At 44.4% G+C, this 21336-nt stretch overlaps 1 long non-coding RNA gene across 2 annotated transcripts in view; it reads left to right on the top strand.

Annotated features, from left to right (window-relative positions):
* Window positions 1-21336, top strand: part of LOC138521785 (uncharacterized) — a 187752-nt gene that overhangs the window by 94430 nt on the left and 71986 nt on the right. For both annotated transcript variants that reach the window (XR_011283118.1, XR_011283117.1), the window contains exon 2: window positions 8721-8942. This is a non-coding gene — a long non-coding RNA (uncharacterized lncRNA). The remainder of the gene's footprint in view (window positions 1-8720; window positions 8943-21336) is intronic.

Raw genomic sequence — 21336 nt, 5'->3', positions numbered from 1 at the left:
CACACATCTGCTCTACAATTGTTAAACAGCGCTCCATCATGCGCTGTGTTTTGTGCTGTTACACTCGAATACCCCGCTCTCCTCCATATGTCATCAGCATTTTCTCCAAGGAGAGCTGTCAGAAGACCTTTTATGTCCCCTACGGCCAGTGTGTTTCCTTCTGCCATTTGTTCTACCTCATAGATCCATTTCTCAGTGCTCGAGGTTGAACTCAGGAGCTTACACCTTAAATTATCCTTATCCATCTGCGGCCATGGAATGTATTGTTGTCTTGCGCCCCCATTTTCCAATAAGGGAAACTGCATAAACCCCAACCCGCAGTTGACTCCCATCATTAGTCTATCCATGCTGGGGACAATCATCCCTGTTCGTCTCCTTGCCGGTAGTGACCTTAATCTGCTCACATATGGCTGGGATTCTTCCTTCTCATTACACTCTTACTGGTTCTTTACAAACAACACTGACATTGAGACCCCACTGTCTTCTCCTTGTCCTATTTCTTCATCCAGTTCTCTTTATTTTCTCGCCTCCCATCGGATTCTGTATTCCTCTTGCCTTTGTTCTTCCCTCCTCACTCATTCCATTCTTTGTTCTTCTTCCCTTCGTCTCTGTATTCTTTTCTCCCTTAATTTGTGTGATTTCTCCTCTTCTCTGTTCCTTTCTCTTCTATCCCTATCTTCTATCGCTCCCTGTCTATTATCATACTTTCTTTGCTCTTCCGCCCGTTCTTCTTTTTTCTCTTGCTCTTCCTGATACATCTGTTCTCGCCATTCTGTGTTCTTCCTTTTCTGCTTGTCTTCCTTCAATCTGTCCCTTCTTTCTTGCTCATCCTTATCTTCTCTTTGCCTAACTTCTTCGATACTTTTCCCATTGATTTTGAGTAATATCTGTCCTCCCATCCATTCGTTCTGCACGAGCGCTACCTCGCCAGCTTTATCCTTCTCTGCTTTCCATCTTTTAACCTCTCTTTCTATTTCTGTTGATATGTTCGATCGCTCACTCTTGTCTTTCTTGTCTTGTAGGATCTTACAGATCTGTTCTTTTCTCGCATGGTCCTGTGGACTATCATCACTGCTATAAGCGGGCAGTTCGTATATCGGATTACTATACCCCGTTGCCGCTTTGAACTTCTTTAAAGTGTACAAGTCTATTTCTTCCGTACTAGCGCCTTTTTCTTCAGGCGAGGCAAGGGGAGCTGAGGGCTCAACAACTTCCTCCTTACGCTGACTAAGCATCCACTCCTCAGGTGGCGGATCCTCTCTCGCTCTCCCTGGTACATTTCCAAAGCTCTAGAATTGCTAACCTTTTTTCTTTTTTCTAATTTCTTCCCCGTGTTCGCAGTGTGCAAGTATGTGGTCATATGTTGCAATACTGCTTTTGACAGTGATCCCCCTGGTGGCCACAGCATGAACATTTTATCGGCTGTGCCTTTCACCCACACCGCACTATACTGTTTGATCTTGGGCATGTGTTTTGGTAGTGTCTTACATAAGTGCAACAGAGGAATATCTCCTATAATGACAAGTCTCAACTGACTGTCAATACTTACCAGACCTATAAAAGACCTATATAGTTTTGCGTAAATCACCACTTTTTCAACTCTTTTAAAATGACAAATATGAGGACACACCATCAATCGCAGCTCAAGCCTCTAATTTCTCAATGAGTTATCTCTACCTTTGGATTGGTACCAACCACTTCACTAAGGTAGTCACTATAGCTTCCTCATCTTTTTCTCAATTGCTTCACAACTTTTATCACTCTTCAATATTTCTAATCAACAAAAAACATAGTCGACTTTACACATTAATAAACACTGCGATCACCATTTCTTTTCTTGCCTTTTCTTAATAATCTATACAGGCTTTGAGACATCACCTTACATGAAACTGTTCAGGCGTTATATATTTTGCTCTACCCCCATTGAGATTTGAGATGTCTGCTTTGGAACACACTTGAGTTAGGACTCTAGGCACTATTCTTCTTTACACAATATTTCAAGTTGCTCAAAAATGATCACAACTCCACCCCCTTAATTTGCCATTCCCTTTAGTCTACTCACCATTTGCTCGTTAATCGACTTGAGGCCTTTGGTATCGACTTCTCCTTCCATCAACCACTTCACCTTGTGTCCGCAGAGCGCCTGTGGAAACCAGGCAGGGATTTCATCAAAGGGGGACCTGCCCACTGTGTGGGTTCTTCTTGCAAGTTTATTTCTGTTTGGCCACTCTCCACAGGAATCCCCGAGTCCTTCCAGCCAATAGCAGAGGATGCCCAGAACTAGTTTGGATCTTTTAACCATCCGCAGTGTGCCACGTGAGCTTAGAGTAGGGTATAGCGCATGCAATGGATGGGATGCAGAATAACTCTGACACCATATAATCAAACCAACTCAGGAAGATGGCAAAGTTTACTGTTTTAATATCAATTGTCTAAAACATGGAGTTACAACGGACATCAACGGACGTTCGCTCAAGCTTCTCAGCTCATTTCACAGAAAAACACATTTATATACTGAAAATTCATCATACGTGATGTCATACTATGTGGCAAATAAAATAAACCTACGACGCGTTGTGACAGGCTTAAGGGGAGCATCTAAGTATATGTTCTATAAGCGGTGGGTTTATAATTGGATGTCTACTGTCCGGTGGACAACTAATGCCCACCTCTAATGCAAGTCATCTTCAACACTAGTAAGTGCACGGTATATCATTGGCTCTCAAACTATAAGGCCCTTTGTTATATGGCCTTCTACAATTGGTTGGCACACTTGTGCCATGTCTGGAACATTCGGTTCACTTAGCAGCATGTATGCTCATTCCCAGGTGCCAGGAGGTGGACTTGACTTTATCTCCCCACCCAAATAGCCCAACGTCTCTCATCACCCATGCCTTCTGTCATGAAAATTGTCTTTGAACTTGGCCTTGCAGTGTATTCTTGTCTGTGAGAATATAAGGGAGTGCAAGAACGCACTATAACTTGTTCTAGAACTCCATGCCCAACTCTATTTTCATCCTTGGCCCACTTGACAGACGACCACGATTTGGACCAATTTGCAGCATTTAAATGTCTTAAATGAATAAAACCTGGTACGCCTGGTGTACTTTCTTTGCACCTTAACAAAGGATGATTCAACTTCTCATGTTCACTGCCTTCAAGAATAGATAACTGCCCTTGGCTGCTTTGACTTTGATACCTGGCCATACAGCCTCACCATTCGAATCCATGATCTCAGCTAATTCTTGCTGCGACACAGTTCTCGGCTTTCCTTCTCAGTGGGTCCAAGCTTACTAAATTCATGACACTTATGTTCAGTTTCTATACAATGGCGGCTCCACCTGCAGTCTATTCACTACGTATAGCCAGCTTCTAAGGTCACTTAATCTACTTGCGTTGCTGCTTCTGTACAATCAATGAATGGCTTATATTTTCTGCAGTGCATCACACCATCTTCTCTTCACATATGCAAGTTTACTCAATTCTTTACTTCGTTGTCAGTATCTATATGGTCCATGCATTCTCTTCAGCCAGTCTTTTAGTGCGTCACATTCATCTTTCGTGATGTCACCCACTCGTCTTTCTCTCATTTTCATATTTCTTCAGAGAGTTCCTCCCTCAGAGTGTCATCTCTTTGCGAATACATTTGGTAGGGCTTTTTCAATGGGTACCTTCTTTTGAATATTCACTGTGGTACGGTCACAACTGCTGGTGTCAAGCATGGCACAATCTCAGGTTTCCAATATGCAGGAGATAGGGGGGCAGGATTTCCTGCAGAGGCATGCAGATGCTCCTCTACAGCTGAAAAATAACTCTTAGTACGAAAAGCATGGTGGAGTGATCGGTTGGTATCAACTTTCGGAAATGGCTTTGAAAGGTGAATTATGTCCCATTTGAATTATTATGTTGGCCCCTGATTGAATGGCTACTGAACCTGCACCTATGTTGTATATTCACATTATTAATAAGTGCGGTTCTGGACATGAGCAAGCATTCTCATTGTTGTCACATATTACACGGCCCGCGGTAGCGGCTGTGTAGTTATGGTTACGTTGTTCAACTCATAGGAAGAGCACATTTTGGCGGCTTATAACTTCGCTCTCCCTGGACGAATCCTCACCAAACTTTGCAAAAAAAGTATATGGCCGGCTTTTAATTTTTTTGCCAAGTTGGGTGAGGTTTTGTGTGGGGAGCAAAGTTATAGGGGGGCACCACATAGACTGAATGTACAAAAACATTGCGCACGGCTACAGCCCAAACGGCTGGGCGGATGTTCACCAAATTTGTAGCAGGAGCGGGGGCTTGGGTCAGAAAGCATGCTTTTGTGTCTTTGGTGGAAATTGGACCAGTACTTTTTTTGCAAAACACTGAAATGTACGTCCCAAATAATTTGTGATATCTGGGTCCGCTCTGCGGACCCATTTCCCTCTTCGCTCCACAGACCGAAGTCTGATTGGCCTGTGGGATGCTGTGATGTCAGCAAACAGTCGACACAGCTGGTGGTTGGCTGGAGGGAAGCATGCTGTGCGTGAAAAGTTTTGGGAAATGCTACCATGTTGTATCGGAGGACAGTGCTGCGGTGTGTGTGGCAAGGATCTATGTTACTGTGTGCATGACTGGGCCTTTTGTACGTAGCAGTGTGTGTACTAAAATTAGTCATATCTGGCTCCGCTTCGCCGTTGTATTTCACTGTTCGCAGCATGGTTAAAACTTTCATTGCATTGCAGTGTGCGGTGACTGGATGTGTGAAAAGTGTTCCCTGCCGGCGGCATGTTCTATCAGAGGTCAATGCTGCAGCAAAAGGATCTGAAAAACATAGTGTACGGCATCTGGCGGTGGGAAGAAAGATGGAAAGAGTGCGGGAGTGAGAAGAGCTTCACGTGATATATATCATTGTACAAGAAGACGGTGGTGTGATAGCGCTATCCGTGCATGCTCCGCCAATGCGCAGACACCTCAAAAGGCAACTATCTTGTGTGCTCATTGTAGGCAGCCTTAGTTATGGCATGAGAGCTACACTGACAATGTCTTTCTATCATGAGTGGTGGAAGGCACATTTGCAGAAGGGGAGTTCATTGAACGACACATGAGGATGTCAACATAGCGTGCACTATGGTTTGTTGTGTGAGGTAAATCCGAGTGGCTGCAGCCCTAGCACAGAAAATGATGTCCACTGGTTGAAAAGGCATGTGCACTGGCTGAAAGTAGCTGCCACATTGTTGCTTATTGTGTGCGATTCATCTGCAGTGCACACAATGTTGGTTGCATGTGTCTGGTGATTGGTGCAAGAACCAACAGTTGTTGGTGTATGGGTTGAGATGGTGCAGTGACCAGCTGTGCAGTGTGTGCACTGGGTGTATTAATGGAATAGTCTACATATGGAAGAGGTAACGGTGCAAATGTTTCTTGTATGTGCTTGCGTAGTGTCCATTGCGCAGATTAGTAAGTGTTGCTGTGCAGTGTGCAACATTGGTTCTATACATGTGCTATAGTGATCGGAGCAGTCTGCATGTTGCAAAGATTGTCTTGTTTGGTTGGCATGCTTATAATGCTTTCTGATTGGAAGTGGGTAGCGGTCCCAACCACAGTGGTGTGTTTCTGCATCACTGTAAGTGGAAGACGTGTCCTTGTGTCCCTGCTTTATGGTGTGGCGGTTGGGTGGAAGTGCTGGTGCGTATGTTGCCTTTGTGATTTCTGGCACAAGCGTACCTGGTCGCCTGCATGGCTCTGTTGTGTTGGCCATGCACGCAACAGCCTAGGACTTGATCACAGCCTCCACAATATAATGCAGCAATGCAGTTGTTACTGTGCATGCATTTGCAGTTAGTGAGTATCACACAATGGTTGCAGAGGACAGTGCGCACTTGGTGGAACAGCAGAAGTGAGCTGCTATGCGCACATTACCATATGGTGTACATCATTGCCCCCGTTGCACAAAAGGGAGCTACATGTCAACATCTGCGTTTGCTATGGGTAGGCCCTTATAAGACCCTTGCTTGAGGAAGTGTTTTACCACATTGCACCAAGAAAGGAAGTCATCAGCATCAGAAAGTTGAAATATGCACAATGTACACAGCCACTCACATACTGGTATGCATAGGCACCACAATGTAATTGAGCGATGTATGTACAAATGTGGCATGGGTGAAAGTTGGCGGGCGCATTTGCAGATGAAGCCTGCATTACACATGACATGAGAAGTAAAAAATAGGTTACACTAGGGTGTGCATTGTGTGGTGAGGTGCAGCGGTCATTGATGGTAGAGGAAAATGGAAGAAGCGGAGAACAATGGAGAACACATGAAACTAGCAATGTACACTTCAGTACGGTGTGTTGTGTGTGCTAAGCCTGTAGCCCCTTCCACAAATGTGTGCCCACGTTGCACTGGCAAAAAAGTGCTGTGGGGTGCAGTTGGTTTCACAATGTTGCCTTCAATGAGTGGTTAGCGATTACTGCATACAATGTTGCTTGTATGGTTGGGGGGATTGGTTGAAATTCTTACCCTGTGTAGTATATGCCTGGACCTGATGGAGTGACAACTCCTCCAATGTGTCCTGTGGGAGAAGAGTTGAAGTAGTGGCTGCATAGAAGTGGTTAGGGCTGACCTGCATGTACCTGGCCACTTCTTCACCTGCATACATTTTTTATGTTGAGTTGGGTGTGGCCAGGTGCTACACTGTTGGATGGATGGCGAAAAGCCTGTAGGCCATAGGCCAGTCCCTGAAGAGGCTAGGCTTGCTCAATAGCACAGCACCATAACGCAGACATGCACTTCTAAGTATGCGGGTCTCTGATCGTGGTGACGTTGAAAAATGGTTCTGCAGGACGTTTTAGACGTGGTTGAACAGCACAAGTGAGCTGATATGCGTCCATACCATGTGGTACCCATTATGCCACTACCTTGGACATTAGGGAGTCACATGGCGCTACTCATGGTTGACTTGAGTTGCCCTTTGCACCACCCTTGTACTGTATGTTTGCTCATATTTTGGCCCTATGTTTCTGATGCTTACTTATTTTAATGTAAAATTATGGTTCATACCACCAAGTACACTTGTTCTTTGTTAAGAAAAGTGTAGGCTTTGTTAGGCCTCTACAAAACAAAATCTGTTTGATGTCAAGGTACTCTTTGCTATTTAAAATGTTACTGCATTCACCTACTGAGTACACTATTATTACTTTCTTTACTTGCTCATCTTCACTCACTGACATGTCGGTTGTTTTACCAAGACCTATTTAAATGGTTAATTTGTTCAGAAGTAATACATGTGTCGTGATCTCATACATTGTTCACTGGGTTTCATCCAGTTCTGAAACTCCAAAGTGAATGGTGTATCACATTGTTGTTATTGATATGTTTCAGAGGAAATTGTGTTGTGCTGAGGAAGAAACTGGTGAAAGTATGTACATGCCACTCATTTAGTACTCATTAGGCACTCAGCTCCTGTGATCTCTTGAAGGCCATATGCCAACTGAGGTCATTTGCTGTGATGTCATAAGGTCAAAGTTAATGTGAAATAATTTCATGTGATGTTATGTTCTGTCATTTCATTTCATGAAATGACTGTGCCATCATTTCCCGTTATGTCATCAGTATGGTAGGTACGATTTTTGAAATGTTAACATGCCTACACATTTTTGGGCACAGAATATTGGCATCTATGCGTTTGGATGTCATGAATGAGATTTGTGATGGCATCTTTGATGTCATGGGTGTTAGTCCTTGCAGTACACACAGGTGGCACGAGTTATGGTTGCTTAGTTTACCATAAACGTCAAATTTTGGTGTTTTTTCTTGGTTTTACCTGTAACCATAACGTCCCTGTAACAACGTTTTTCCAGCGAGTTGCATAGGTTTTGCTAGTGCAACTTTATATATATATATATATGCATACATTACATTTGTCATGTTGGAATCAGATGAATGACAGCTTCTCCATTGCATGGCTTTTGTTAGCCTCACTTTGCATCAGATCTGAACAGTATAACTCTGTGCTGCTCCTCATATTATTTGTCATGCTTTTGAATATGTACATACAGTTGCAGGCATACCTCTCGCAGTGCAGACACACTTACATGATTAAAATCACATTCTCTGTCCATTGGCATAGAAATGCGTTGTCTTTATGCATCGGCCCAGACTACAGTAGCATTTGCTAATTGTGTTCCTTTTTCAAATAAGCAATTCCCTATACGATTAGCCTTTTGTGTAGACATTTTATGGTGTGTAACAGCCATTTCCCGTGTATAACAAACTTCATCCACTCCCTAAAAGTGCGAAATCGTTGTGGTTTGGTTAATATAGGGGTGCTAAATACTACCTATACAGTCCAAGTTAATGATAGGGATTGTTGGGAAAAGGAAGAAAACCTTTTGTGGAGGCATTCATATACAATAGTGTTTTGGCCATGTCCCCATGCTCTGCACACTAATTCCGCTCAGGTCCTTGTTGGCCATATTGCAACAGGTCATGGGTAGCGCCTGATGTTGGTTATTTGGTGCTGTGGTTCAGATTATGCAAGTGTAAGCTTCTGAAGAAAGCTGTGATGGAGGGTTTTAGCTTCCCTACTCTCACACCCATGGCAGAATACATTGTTTTGTTGCAAGCTATTAGCTGTAGAGGTGGGGCAACCCAATGTTATTTTTAAAGTTTACTTTCCTGGGTATTCTGGCAGCTCTGAAAAGTAATATTTCCGTCTTTCTTTTATTCCTTCTTCAAGGCTGCAAATACAGATGAGATGACTCCATGCAGTGTGTGTGCTTTCTTTAGAGCACAGTCACATTAAGCACATGCTCCTTTTAAACACAGGGTTCTGCCGCTGAAGAAAGCTGCCGCTGTTCTGCATCCAGTCTGACTGCTTGACTTTTTTTCCAACATCTCTTTCGAAAACCGACTGAATTATTTGTCACCGCTGAAATGATTCTGTTTTACAAAAAGACAGGTGAAATTACTCACTGCTATGTATTGGGAAAGGAACTCTGACAAAGCCTCCAGTTTTGACTTAAGTGTGGGTTGTGTAAAAGTGTGAAATGACAACGTCTGTGTTTTTTGTTAATATTAACCGATGGTGAATTTCAACGGTTTGAGTTTAATTGGCTTTGTTTTTAACAAGGGTGCAGTCTTGTAGTCAATATGTGAATACAAATTTATATATCCCAGTTTAAATATCCCAATATTTCTTGTGGGATATAAAAGTGTGCATTACAATATACATTTCAAGATATTCAAGATATTCAAGCTGTAGAGATGTAGTAATACATGTTATGCGATGTGCATCCTGGTATAAAAGAAAGTGAGCTGTAAAATATGTGCAATAACAGTGCAACATTGGAAACCCTTTTAGTGTTTGTGTAGTCTCCCTTCTGCACATCCTGCGCCCTACTCCTTATTCTAAGTGGCGTAATAATGTGTCTTAGCTTTACCAAAGGTAGTGGATCACAATCATTTCTTCTTGTAAGAATGAGCGGCTGAATTGGCCCAATGGAATCCAAATATCCAACGTGCGGGTTACCAAAGCATTTCTTCAGCAGGTGCTAAGCACATGGAATTATCTTAAAGGAGACCAACATGTTGTGCCATACTAATATGGTTGTGGGACAAGTGGTCAGACACCAGTGGCACAGTGCCACAAAAGGTTGTATAGTGGTGTTTTTATCTGAAGGAATGGCCCGGAAATGTAATATATGTTTACCCCTCTACATTTGCATTGAGGTACTAAAAAACTCATAATCAGAGGGTGCCTCTTATTTTATGGGCAGCTTTACCCAGCTCAGGAAGGCCACAAAATTGACATCTTGGCACTGTGTCTAAGGACACACTGCAGAGGTCACAGGAGACACTACCGATTCTAAAATACTTTGTAAGAGAAGCGTGAGGCTCTATAGACTTCCCATTAAGCTATTGTGGGAGGTGTTTTCTGGGAAACCACCAATGCCTTAAGGTGCCTTCAAAATATGGGATGACCACCTTTGTTAGCAGGTAGGAGACACATCGGAGAAAGTCCAACATCCAACTTGGTGGACACTTAGTTTTAACTCTTAATGAGTTTTTAAATATCTGGTGGTAATGACAAAACCTATCAAGGAGTAATTGAGGGCTATCCGATTATACATGGTTACACAGTCATTAGGCTGCTAAATTGTTCTGTAATTTTTGGTCAATACTAGCCTATGGCATTTGATCTGAAAAATGTGGTCACTGCCGGCCTATTGCATTTGATCTGCTGTTCTTTAGTTGCTATCGGCCCATTGCATATGATCTATACTTTTTTGCTCACCACCAGCATATTTCATTTGTTCTGTATGTTTTTGGTTGCTACATTTTACATATAGTTATATAGCCAATCCCTGCATGTTCCCTGGCTAAAATGTTTCACCCTCTCAGGATATGCTCCAACTCCTCCACATCTTCAAGCTTATGCCCATCCTACTCCTTCTCCCAACTGTTCTCATTCCCCCTCTCCCACAAAGCCTCTGCCTCCCATAGGCTTTGCCCTGCAAATTCTTCCTTGCCCTACTTAAACTATGCATCCCCATCCTCCATTCACCTCTTTAAACAGCACCCTGGATTCCCCTTTCCACTACACACAGCCAATCAATCCTCATCTACTGTGTCTTGTTTTATTCTACTACTTCCACTACTACTCCCAGCCATGTAGCACCCTAACTGACCTTCCTCTGGACTTCTGAACATATGCTCCCTCTGCAAAAAGAACTCATTAAGTAATGACCACTTCAGGACTTCAACACTTTCTTCCACTCTCCTCGACTTACCAAAAAAGGTGCTGATGTTGACCTCAATACACCAGAAAATGGACCTCAAAACCTCAAAACCATCTGCCTCACCTACAAAGCCTTAAACAACCTAGCTCCACCATATCTCACCAACAAATTCACTATGAAATCCACTCCCAGAATCACCAGGTCATCCAACTCCTTATGCTTGGTAGTGCCTAGATTCACATTAAATAAAGCATGCGGCTCCAGTTTTACAGTGCTTGCCTCACTTCTCTGGAACTCCCTACCCCTCAATATCAAAACCATTGAGTCCTTCCCAATCTTTAGGAAACAGGTTATTCGCTGGCTACTGAACAAAGAGTAGCGATCACCTCTGAATCTACTATGAACCTGCTGAAGTTTTGTAAATAATGTAAATTGCTGTAATTTGTAATTGTTGCACCATGTATAATGCATACCTCATTCCTGTAACTGAACTCTCTTTGCGCACATCTACCCACGGGTCTGGAGCACTATACAAATAAAATGAACAAACAAACAAATAATGATCAGCAAGGAAACTTAATCAGCCCCTCTTTCAGTCATATTTATCCACATATTTCTTTGAACGCCTCACTACCATTTTCTTCCTCTTCTACCCACTCGGCATCCACAAATTCTTTTTTTCTCTCTGAACTTGACCCAGTCCTCAAATATATCCCAGTCGACATCCACGTGGTCTTCATGGGTGACCTCAACCTCACTAACATCATCAACGGCTGTCACCTGCATTTGCCTCCATCTCTCAGACTGCTCCCTGGACATCCTACACTACCTCTCCACCTACAGCCATGGGAACTCCCCATTGTCATCTTCCTATCCTCCCATCTCAACTCTCTCCATTGACTCCTCTGCCTAGAGCCACTTACTCATTCACCCCACCATCTCAATTCCCTCCTCTTGCGCTTTCCCTTCCCTCATCCATAACCACAATAATGTTGAAATCCAACTGTATGGCCTTTAAGCCCTCACTTCATAACCTTTTCCTCCACCTTATCCTCGAGAAGCACTGAAATCCTATTATTATTCTTGCTCTTTATTCTTCTCTGTGGCCTGTGGTCACTGGTACTCTCTTTACACTCACCCATTTCTCTCCCATATCACCCACTGACCTCCTACCATCCACCACTCCTCCAACCCATTGTCTTCTCCCATTAGTCATGGACGTCATTTCACCAAAATGCCAGGGGTAGCAGAAGTGACATCACACAACGTTTGGCCTCCGCTGACATCCCAGGAAGGCATGTCATTTGGCCCCACCCCCAAGTGACAGCATGTGAACTGACGGCACACGACCTTCAGATGCATTTACCACCCGTATTTCCAGGTGCTCACATTTCAGCCAGATATAAGAACAGAGGCACAGAGGGAGGCGAGTTTTGTCCACAATAACACATTTCTGGAATGTTATTTTCCAGGATCGATGTGGAGCCTATATGTAAAACATACATAATGCAGTAGTTTTAACAGAGTAACTGAAATCTCTAATGCAGGCTACATCTAGTGTATGAAACATCTATAGATCAATGAACACAGAAGTACTCGTTATCTGTGGCATTGATGCCAAAAAAGCACAGACCCTGGCGTGGCGTGTGCTGGCTGTTTACCCAGGAGCAAAATGCTGCAAGAGCAAGGTCTGAAAATTAAGTCACTGACCCGGATTTAGTATCAATGAGCCACCCACCACTATAATAGAAGAAACCTATTGTGTGATTGAAAGCTGAGGTCATCTGTCTCCATGTGCATTTATCTTTAAGTTGTGTGACAAGCAACTACATGTTGCCCCTCACAACACATAGCCGAACATAACAGCTTAATGTCCTAGACTTTGATTCATGACTCTTGTTCAATCTTTTCTAATAGCGTGAGGTGTGGAGGTGAGGCTGCACTTACCTCAAGAATGGAGCTCAATGTACCTACGATTTTCAGAGCTCTATGTGTGAGGAGCGTTATTCAATGACGCCCCCCACGACTGGCCCGTGAATGAAGCTTCCACAAAGCCCTTTCCAAGCAGGAGTTTGAGTGGGGAGGTGTGGGTCACTCCATGGCTCTCTCACTTTCTTAAACAGTGTTGAACCAGAGGTGGGTCATAGTCGAATTTGTGGCCCCTCTCAATTATTCACATCACACTTGAATGCTTTCAAGGTGAGTAGAGCCCAATCAGTGGCATAGCACAACATTTTGGGTCATCCTGCGAGCAATGCTGAAGATCCCCCTCCCCCTAATCTTCTTCATAAAGCACAGGGCACTCCACACCCTGAGCTGGACCAGCAGGTGTGCACAGTGCCCAGCATGATTAGGACACTGCATGGGGATGCACTACTCCAAGTAAAAGAAGTAAATATGTTTTTTAATCAAAGCTTAAAGGTTTCACCTAGCGCAGACAAGCGCGGGCCAGTGCCTGGTCCCAAAACATACCAGCCACCATTGGTTGCTGGTGAGTTGTTTTATTGGAGGGTGTAAATATTTGCCACAAATATGCAATTGCATCCGAGCATAGCGAGGGGGCACGAACTAACAAAAACACTTTTGGGGGTGGGGTGTCAGGGGGATTCTTCCCACGAGAACATTTTGCATAATGGGTTGAAATGGTGCATTCCGCAGCCCACTTTCTGGCAAAATGTGGGTAGAAGGCCAGACTGGTTGCAATCAGTTTTGTAGGGTGTAGGGTAATTCATGGAAAAAAGTACAATAGATGCAAATCACCAAACATACACAAGCGCATTTCCCAATGGATTGTCATGCCGGTCCCTTCAACATATGCCAGTATAAAAAAAAAGTTATGCTGGCCCTGCCCAGACATGTTCATGCTGGCTCCACCAACATATGCTAGTATTCCCATTTAAGAATATACTCATGTTCGCTTTGAGATGTTTTTATAGTATCATTACTTGCACTAGGCACAAAGCTGGCTCTGCCAATATATGTCAGTCCTCCTACATAAGAAAATCCCTTGGGTTGGCCTTTAAAAGTGACATGCCAACAATAAGAAAACATGTCCAAACTGGTTCAAACGTGAGCCAGTCTAGGCCCATAAGAACAGCTATCATCCTTGCTTCATCATAAAGGCTCAGCTAATAAAAAACTAAATCTACAGTAAGAAATGTACAGGCTGCTACACAAAAACGTCTCTCTAGCAAGGTAATACTACTTCTCATGCTTGCTTTAGCAAGAATGATTTTTAATTGTCCCGGGAGGATAGCTCAGCTGCAATGTGCTCACCTTGGAAACAAGATGACACGAAGCAACACAGGTTCGATCCCCGGCCCCACGCTTAAAAATCTCCAGGTATTAAGCACGTTATAAATACACAACTAAGAGACATATTCCTGTAACAGCGCCTCTATGCCCCTGGGCTGTGTGAGCACTTAAAAAAATGCAAATAATAAAAATAATAATAATAAATGTCATGCCACAGTAAGCAAGGGCTAGACCGGCTGTACCAAAATGTCAGTCTAGCCAAGTAATGCGTGCATAACATTGGCTTTGCCCAAAAATACCAGTAAAACGTGCAAAGTCAATAAGTCAGTCTCTCAGGGCCTTACACACACATACACATGCATCCCCTTTCACCGACCCATACATCTCCTCTTACATTCATTCACACTGCATTCACCACACACACAATCACATTCATACCCATTCACCCATCAGTCACTCACCCATAAACCTCTCATGTCCACTTGCACTGCATTCTCCACAGAAACGCACCCACCCACCCAGAACATTGAAAGACTGAAACACACACTATCACATTCCTACTCATTCACCCACCACTCGCTTACCCCTACACCTTCTCTCACATCCACTCAACCGCATTCTCCACACCACAGACACGTACCCACCCAGAACATTGAAACACACAGTATCACATTCATACTCATTCACTCACTCATACAAAATCCACTTTTACTGCATTATCTACACAGGCACACACCCACCCATCCAGAACATTCAAACACACAAACTATCCCATTTCATCTCATTCACCCACCACTCACTGACCCATAGCACATACACACATCTGACACACGCTTCACACATGCAAAATACACATCGGATTTTTTTTTTTAAAAGCTTTCTTACCTGTTTTTCCAGCTTGGCTCTGTCACTCCAGGCCATCCTGGGGTACTCCGTACTGCTTACAAATAGGAACCAGGAAGCTGGCAGAGTTTCCGGTTCCTGAATAGGAGTCGCAAGGAAGCCAGAGGAGAAGGGGTTGGAGCTGAACGTGGCATGTGATATGTTCCACATGTCACGGTCAACTCCAACCACGACCCAGCCTTCACCCTGATGGGTGAAGACTTCTCCGAGGCTCCCCCAGACGTGGTGTGGCAGGGCTGCTGCTCCACATGGGTTGCGGGGGACACGCTACTCTAGGAGCGTCTGTGTACACAAAAATAAATATATATATGTTTTTCTATTTTACAGGAGTAGCAAGGGAGATTGCAGGGGTATCAAGGGAGAACACAGGGGTCATGGCTGCAACCCCTGGCGACCTCCAAATGACGTCCCTGCCAATGCACCTATACATTCTTAGTACATCTCCTCCTTCAACCTCTTCCTCTCCAATGGATTATTTCCTAAATGTCGCAAAACAACCACTGTCATCCCTATAATTATTAATCCCACACAACCCTAACACCTCTGCACTCTATAGACCAGTACCTCGTCTTCCTCATAAATCCTCTGAAGGGTTATCTTCAACCATATTGTCGAATTCCTTGAAGTACACTCCCTCTCTAAGCTACTCCAATAGGGCATCTGGAGCAAACACTGCTGCAATACTGCTCTCACCAATGTATCAAACTCCCTAACCACTTCTCCCCACTCACATTTCTCCTCCATCCTCATACCACTTAACCTCTCTGAAGCCTTTTATACTTGTGACCTTCACTCCCTGCTTCAAACCCTCTCCTCCCTTGACTTCAACACTGCACTCTGTCTACTGCCGTTCTCTTGATAACATGCAACATAGTTATGATGTGGGGTAAGCCTGAAAATCCTCGCTATAGCAAGTGGGTTTCGGATGTAGACATCTGCATGTCACACGAAAAGAGAGTGTAAAATGCACAGGGATGCCCTGCCGAATTCCAAAAGATATGGAATAAAGGGAGGATGCTTCCTACATGGGTGGGCAAATGTTTATTTATTGGGTACTTGTAATGCGCTTATACAGCCAAATGGTGTTTCAAAGTCTACCAAGACAAGGAAGGGGAAAAAACACAGGGAAAAAAAACATTCCTAGTAGGGCTTGAGACATTCAGAATGGGCAAGTGCATTGAGGAATTCAGGGGAGAGGTGGAGGAGGGAGAGTAAGGTAGGAGAGGGAGAGGGGAGGGAAAACAAGACAATAAAGTTCCTACAAAGCCATAAAGCAATTTGGATCATGCAAGTGTATTAACAGAAAATGGATGGGAGAAGGGGTGGAGGGGAAAGTGAAGGTAGGAGAGGGACAGGGGAGGGAAACACGACACAAAACGTTCCTACTAAGCCATAAAGCAATTTGGATCAAGCAAGTGCATTAACAGAAACAGAAGGGGAGAGGGAGAGGGAGCGGTGAAGGTCGTGAGGGAATGAGGAATGCAAGAGGGGAGGGGAAAATGGGAAAGGGAAGAGGAGGGTACAATTAAGTGCAAGTGAGCAGGTACAATACCAGCACAAGGCTGGACATGAGAAAACATTGTAGTGGGTGAAAGACTTGGGAAGGTCGTACCTATGGTGTAGGGGACTAAATCAAGTCAGCCGGTGCAGGTAGGTAAAGTGCAATATTGAAAAGCCTCACTACAAATTGCACGAGGCTACATGAAGTCAGTAGGTACAGGTAGGTAGAATGCAGAATTGAAAAAGCCTCACTACGGAGTGCAGGGGGATACATTAAGTCAGGTGCTACAGGTTTGTAGAATGCTACATTAGAAAAGCCTCACCACATAGTGCAGGGTGCTACATCAAGTCAGTAGGTACTGGTAAAAAGGCAACATTGGAAAACCTTGCTACATATTGCGGGTGGCTATATCAAGTCAACAGGTAGATGGAATGCAACACTGGAAACGTCTCACTAGATAGTGCCGGGGGCTACATCAATTCAGCAGGTACAGATAGGTAGAATGCAGCATTGGAACTGCCTCATTACAAAGTGCAGGGGGCTACATTACGTCAGCAGGTACAGGTAGGTAAAAGGCAACACCGGAAAATCTCACTACATAGTGCAGGGGGCTATATCAAGTTAGCAGGTGCAGGAAGGTAGAATGCAGCATCGGAAATGTCTCACTACAAAGTGCAGGGGCTACATCCAGTCATCAGGTACAGGTAGGTAAAAAGCAACATAGGAAACACTTACTACATATTGCAGGGAGTTACATCAAGTCAGCAGGTACAGGTAAGCTACATCAAGTCAGCAGGTACAGGTAAGCAATAATGAGGTTGGGGGGATGCAAGTGAGTTGTAGGGGCGGAATGTCACAAGGTAGGTTCCAGGCAGCTAGCGTCAGCTGTATAAGAAACATAAAGAAGGTATCGGCAGTGTACATACAGAGGGGGATGCAAGTACATAATGCATAGATCAGAGGTGGCTGCAAGCCGAACTGTGGCAAAGTCAGAGGAGCCACAAGAAGCGGGGCAATAGTGGAGAAGCCAGATGGGTTTATACTGTGGCTACCGATTGAGTGTGTAGGACTTTTCGATCATCTCTACAACTCTGCTCAATCTTTGTTCTGTTTTGGTAGGTGCTTTAAAGGCAATAAATGTGTTATAAAAATACACTGCACTTTACTAAGTGACCTCATACCTCTCTGACCGCTCCTCCTTCATCTCCCAGAACTCACACACATTTGCCCAACACCCTTCCCCTGGGAGTTTCCTAAGGATCTGTCCTCAGCCCATTCCTGTTTACATTCTACACCTTCTCCTTAGGCAAATGTATCAAATAATTTGCCTTTAACTGCTGCTTCTTCTCCTTTCTCTCCTTCACTGCTGCTATCTCTGAACCTATGAACATATGCCTCACAGTAGCTCACTACAGGATGGATTTCTGATACCTAAGGCTTAATTATTCCAAGAGGGTGATTATCTCTCTCCCTGCCTCCAGTGCTAACTCCACTTTAGCATCTCCCATCTCTTTTTTCCCTGACCTTCTCACTCTATCACCCATGGATCACAACCTTCAGGGACCACTTTGAGGGTGACCTGAGGTTATAGGAGAGAATCATAGCTACTGCCGGTGCAGCCAGTATTAACCTGCCTTACAAATAATATCTGCTCCTCTCACCCTTCACTCAACCAAACTCTTGATCCTTTCCGCTGTGCTCTGCAGATTGGACAACTGTTTGTGCCTACTCCTTGGTCTGCCTCACTTCTCTTTCTTCCCTCTTAATAAACTCTTCTACTTTGCTACTTGCATCCTATACCACCTACCCAGATCCTCCCCCACTTCAACACACCAACACCAAAATTAACCACTCTTCAAGTTCTTACTCCTCAACTTCGAATCTATCGATGGTCTTGGTCACCTCTGCCTCACTAACTGAAACCCTTTCTACACTCCTCCCTCAAATCCTACATTCCTCCTCTCTCTGCATACTTTTTCCCCCAACCCTCCTGCGCCTCTTTTTTTTGCTTTGGCTCCTTCTCACAAATTGTCCCTCTCCACTGAAATGCCCTCCACCTGTCATTAAAGCTGGACCTTCTGCAGAACCTTTTAAAACCAGGCTAGCCAAAGAGGGGCATCTCCAAGCACCTCACTGCACCCTCCCAACAGATCAAGTGACCCCGGCCCTTGCCTCCAACCTATGCCATGCTCATTGGTATAATAAGGTATTAATTCATGTATGTTATCTGCTTGTTCTGTCTCTAGGCCTTAATTTTAAATGTAATATATTAATGTACCTAGCTTTTCCCCTGGTTTGTGTTTCAATATCACCCCTTCATCACCTGGTATTCTCATTCAATTAAACATCCAACCTCTTTTTTTAAAGGCACCCTACTTGGATCACGTCAGTTATCGGTGATGCTACTTGTGTACGTCACTTCTGTTACAAGAGTGGCATCATGAATAGTCAATAAGTACAAATACCATACAATCACACATTGAAACGCATAGGAACTCTCTCTGCGTTTTTCTGATTTCAACGGGACAAGTGCTTGTCTTTTGCAACCTGGTAAATTCACATCCCAGTGTCAGCAGCCCCTGCGAGCATGTGCATTTGAATTCTGACCTTGTTTTGCCATCCTCAGTGTTTGCTCTCCCCTTGCACCTTCTTGAGGCCATTAACTGGCTTTCCTGCTCCCTCCTATCTCCCCTCCCGCCCCTGTAATAGGATTGGCCATCAGACCGGCTGCTTTCTAATATGAGGGTTAAGGCCCTACGTTTTCAGCTGCCCAAGGCACTTTTGCCACCTGCAGCAGCCTAATAGGTGTGCATCCCAGTGCCGGCAGCCCCTGCAGGTGTGTGCATTTGAATTCGGACCTTTTTTGGCATCATCTTTATTTGCTCTCCCCTTGCAACATCTTGAGGCCATTTCCTGGCTGCCTGCTCCTTCCCACCTCCCATCCCTCCCCTGCAATGCTATTGGCCATTGCGACCCACTTAGGACATCCACTTGTGGCAGCCTCTGCCAGGGCAGCCATTTGGCTAAGGGCCCAAGGTAAAGGGCAGGTCCTGAAGAAGCAGCTCCAGTCCGTGCTTGCGCGTGTTCGCCTGGGAAGCCTTCAGCTGTCAACCAGCAGCAACTGATAAGGTAAGTGCGGTCTGGGCAGGGAGTACAGCCATTACTGTTCTCGAGTAAAGGCCCACCACACTGATTACCTGCTTGAACATAGATAATTTCTGTGAGTTCGTCATATCTCGCATTTACCCCTTCCGTGCTAGTGAGCAATGTCTTGCATTTAGCCCATGTGTGTTAGTCAGCCATATCTTGCATTTAGCCCATCTGTGTTAGTGAGCCATATCTTGCATTTAGTCCATCTGTGTAAATGAGCCATGCACAACAGGGGAAGGGCATATGGGTCGCATTTCGTCTGAACATCGGGGGTAAGAAAAGTACTGCCACTAACTAACCTTACTAAAAATTCACCCTTCTGCATACACCTCTGAACTAAACACAACCATACCTGTGAAGCACAGCAAACCACACACATTTCACAACACCACAACAAAACAAAGCACCCATAGTCTCCCCCAACACCACATGGCAGGTAACGTCCCCACTCCCCCCTTGCTTTACAGATCCGCCAGAATACCAAAAGAAACCTTTTACATAACCTAGCATAACAATAAACATCAAGGATATTAATAACTGAGAACATGATTGCAACGAACCATGTGTGATAGTAATACCAGCCATATTATGTGCCATAAATATATCAACACCTGGGCATATCATCGTAACTGATGGAAAATAATAGGAATATAAGGCCATAAAATGTCAACAGCTGGCAAACGCTTTGGGTACATGGGCATGTGATGGCATTGGGAAGCAAATGCCTATCCAATTCCTATGCAAAGTAAACAACTATTGTCATTGTGGTTTTTGTTGTGGTCATGGTAATATGTGCAGCTCATCATCAGTGATTTTCCTTTCCACTGTGTGTTACTGTGAAATGTACAAGAAAGAGATAATAATATGAAACTAAAAGGCACCATTTGAAGGGGTAGGGAGCGGCCATTGACAGGGTGGACTGGCTTATAGGGAACTCTGGAGATTTCCCAGTGGGCCTCTGTACCCTGGGCCTCTTTTGTGTGGTATTTCCAAATGTTCTCATGGGAAAAGTATTGGGCTTGCTGAAAATGTGTCATATGGGGCCACTTTGAATATTATTTCCAGTGCCTCTTTTGGTCCCCAGTAATTAGTTCCCAGTACACCCCTGGCCATTGATCAGGCAACAATTAATTCTTACTTTGGTCCCCAGTGTGGGGTAAGACTGGGACCCCTACAAGGGGCATAGTTACATGCCAGGTCCGGTGTCAGAGCTGATTGGCTGAACAACTTTTTTTTTTATCAAACTACAAACCTGAAAAACACTGCCTCCCTTGGCACTGCCATGCCTTCGTGTAAATCCCGGTCTTTGCCAATCCTCCTTGCATTTGGCAAGCTGCAGAAGTGCGAGTAGCCAGCCTGTATCCGAAAATAGAGCGCATTAGTTGGCAATGTCTCGTGATCAGATCATTTAGGGGTGATGGATGGAGAGCTAAGATTGGAGGGACAAGACAGTGTTATCAGTGAGCCCGTGTGCTGCTCTTTAAGTAATCAGGGCTTTCAAGGGTATACACGAATGCCTGCCGGGCGCCTTCGATCCAGTGCAAGGGACGAGCCTTTCTCGTTCCGCTGTGCAGGAGAAAGGACATACTTGCTGGGATGCCCGTGAACACAGCTCACGCTCTGGCAGCCCTGCGCAAGAGATTCCCTTCCAAGGCCCAGCCGCCTTAACCAGGCTCGGGTTGACATATAGGGCATTAAGGCAATGCTCGAAGCAAGAATGCAAAATGCTTGTTCGGGCCAGTTTGGTGAGTTTATGATAACGAAAGACACTTCATGAGGTGCGCCGCATGCATTCATTTTTTGCT

The sequence above is a fragment of the Ambystoma mexicanum genome, chromosome 1q (genome assembly GCF_040938575.1).
Source record: "Ambystoma mexicanum isolate Mex_15411 chromosome 1q, UKY_AmexF1_1, whole genome shotgun sequence".
NCBI classification, from domain to species: Eukaryota; Metazoa; Chordata; class Amphibia; order Caudata; family Ambystomatidae; genus Ambystoma; species Ambystoma mexicanum.
This window is presented reverse-complemented; position numbering and strand designations above follow the sequence as displayed.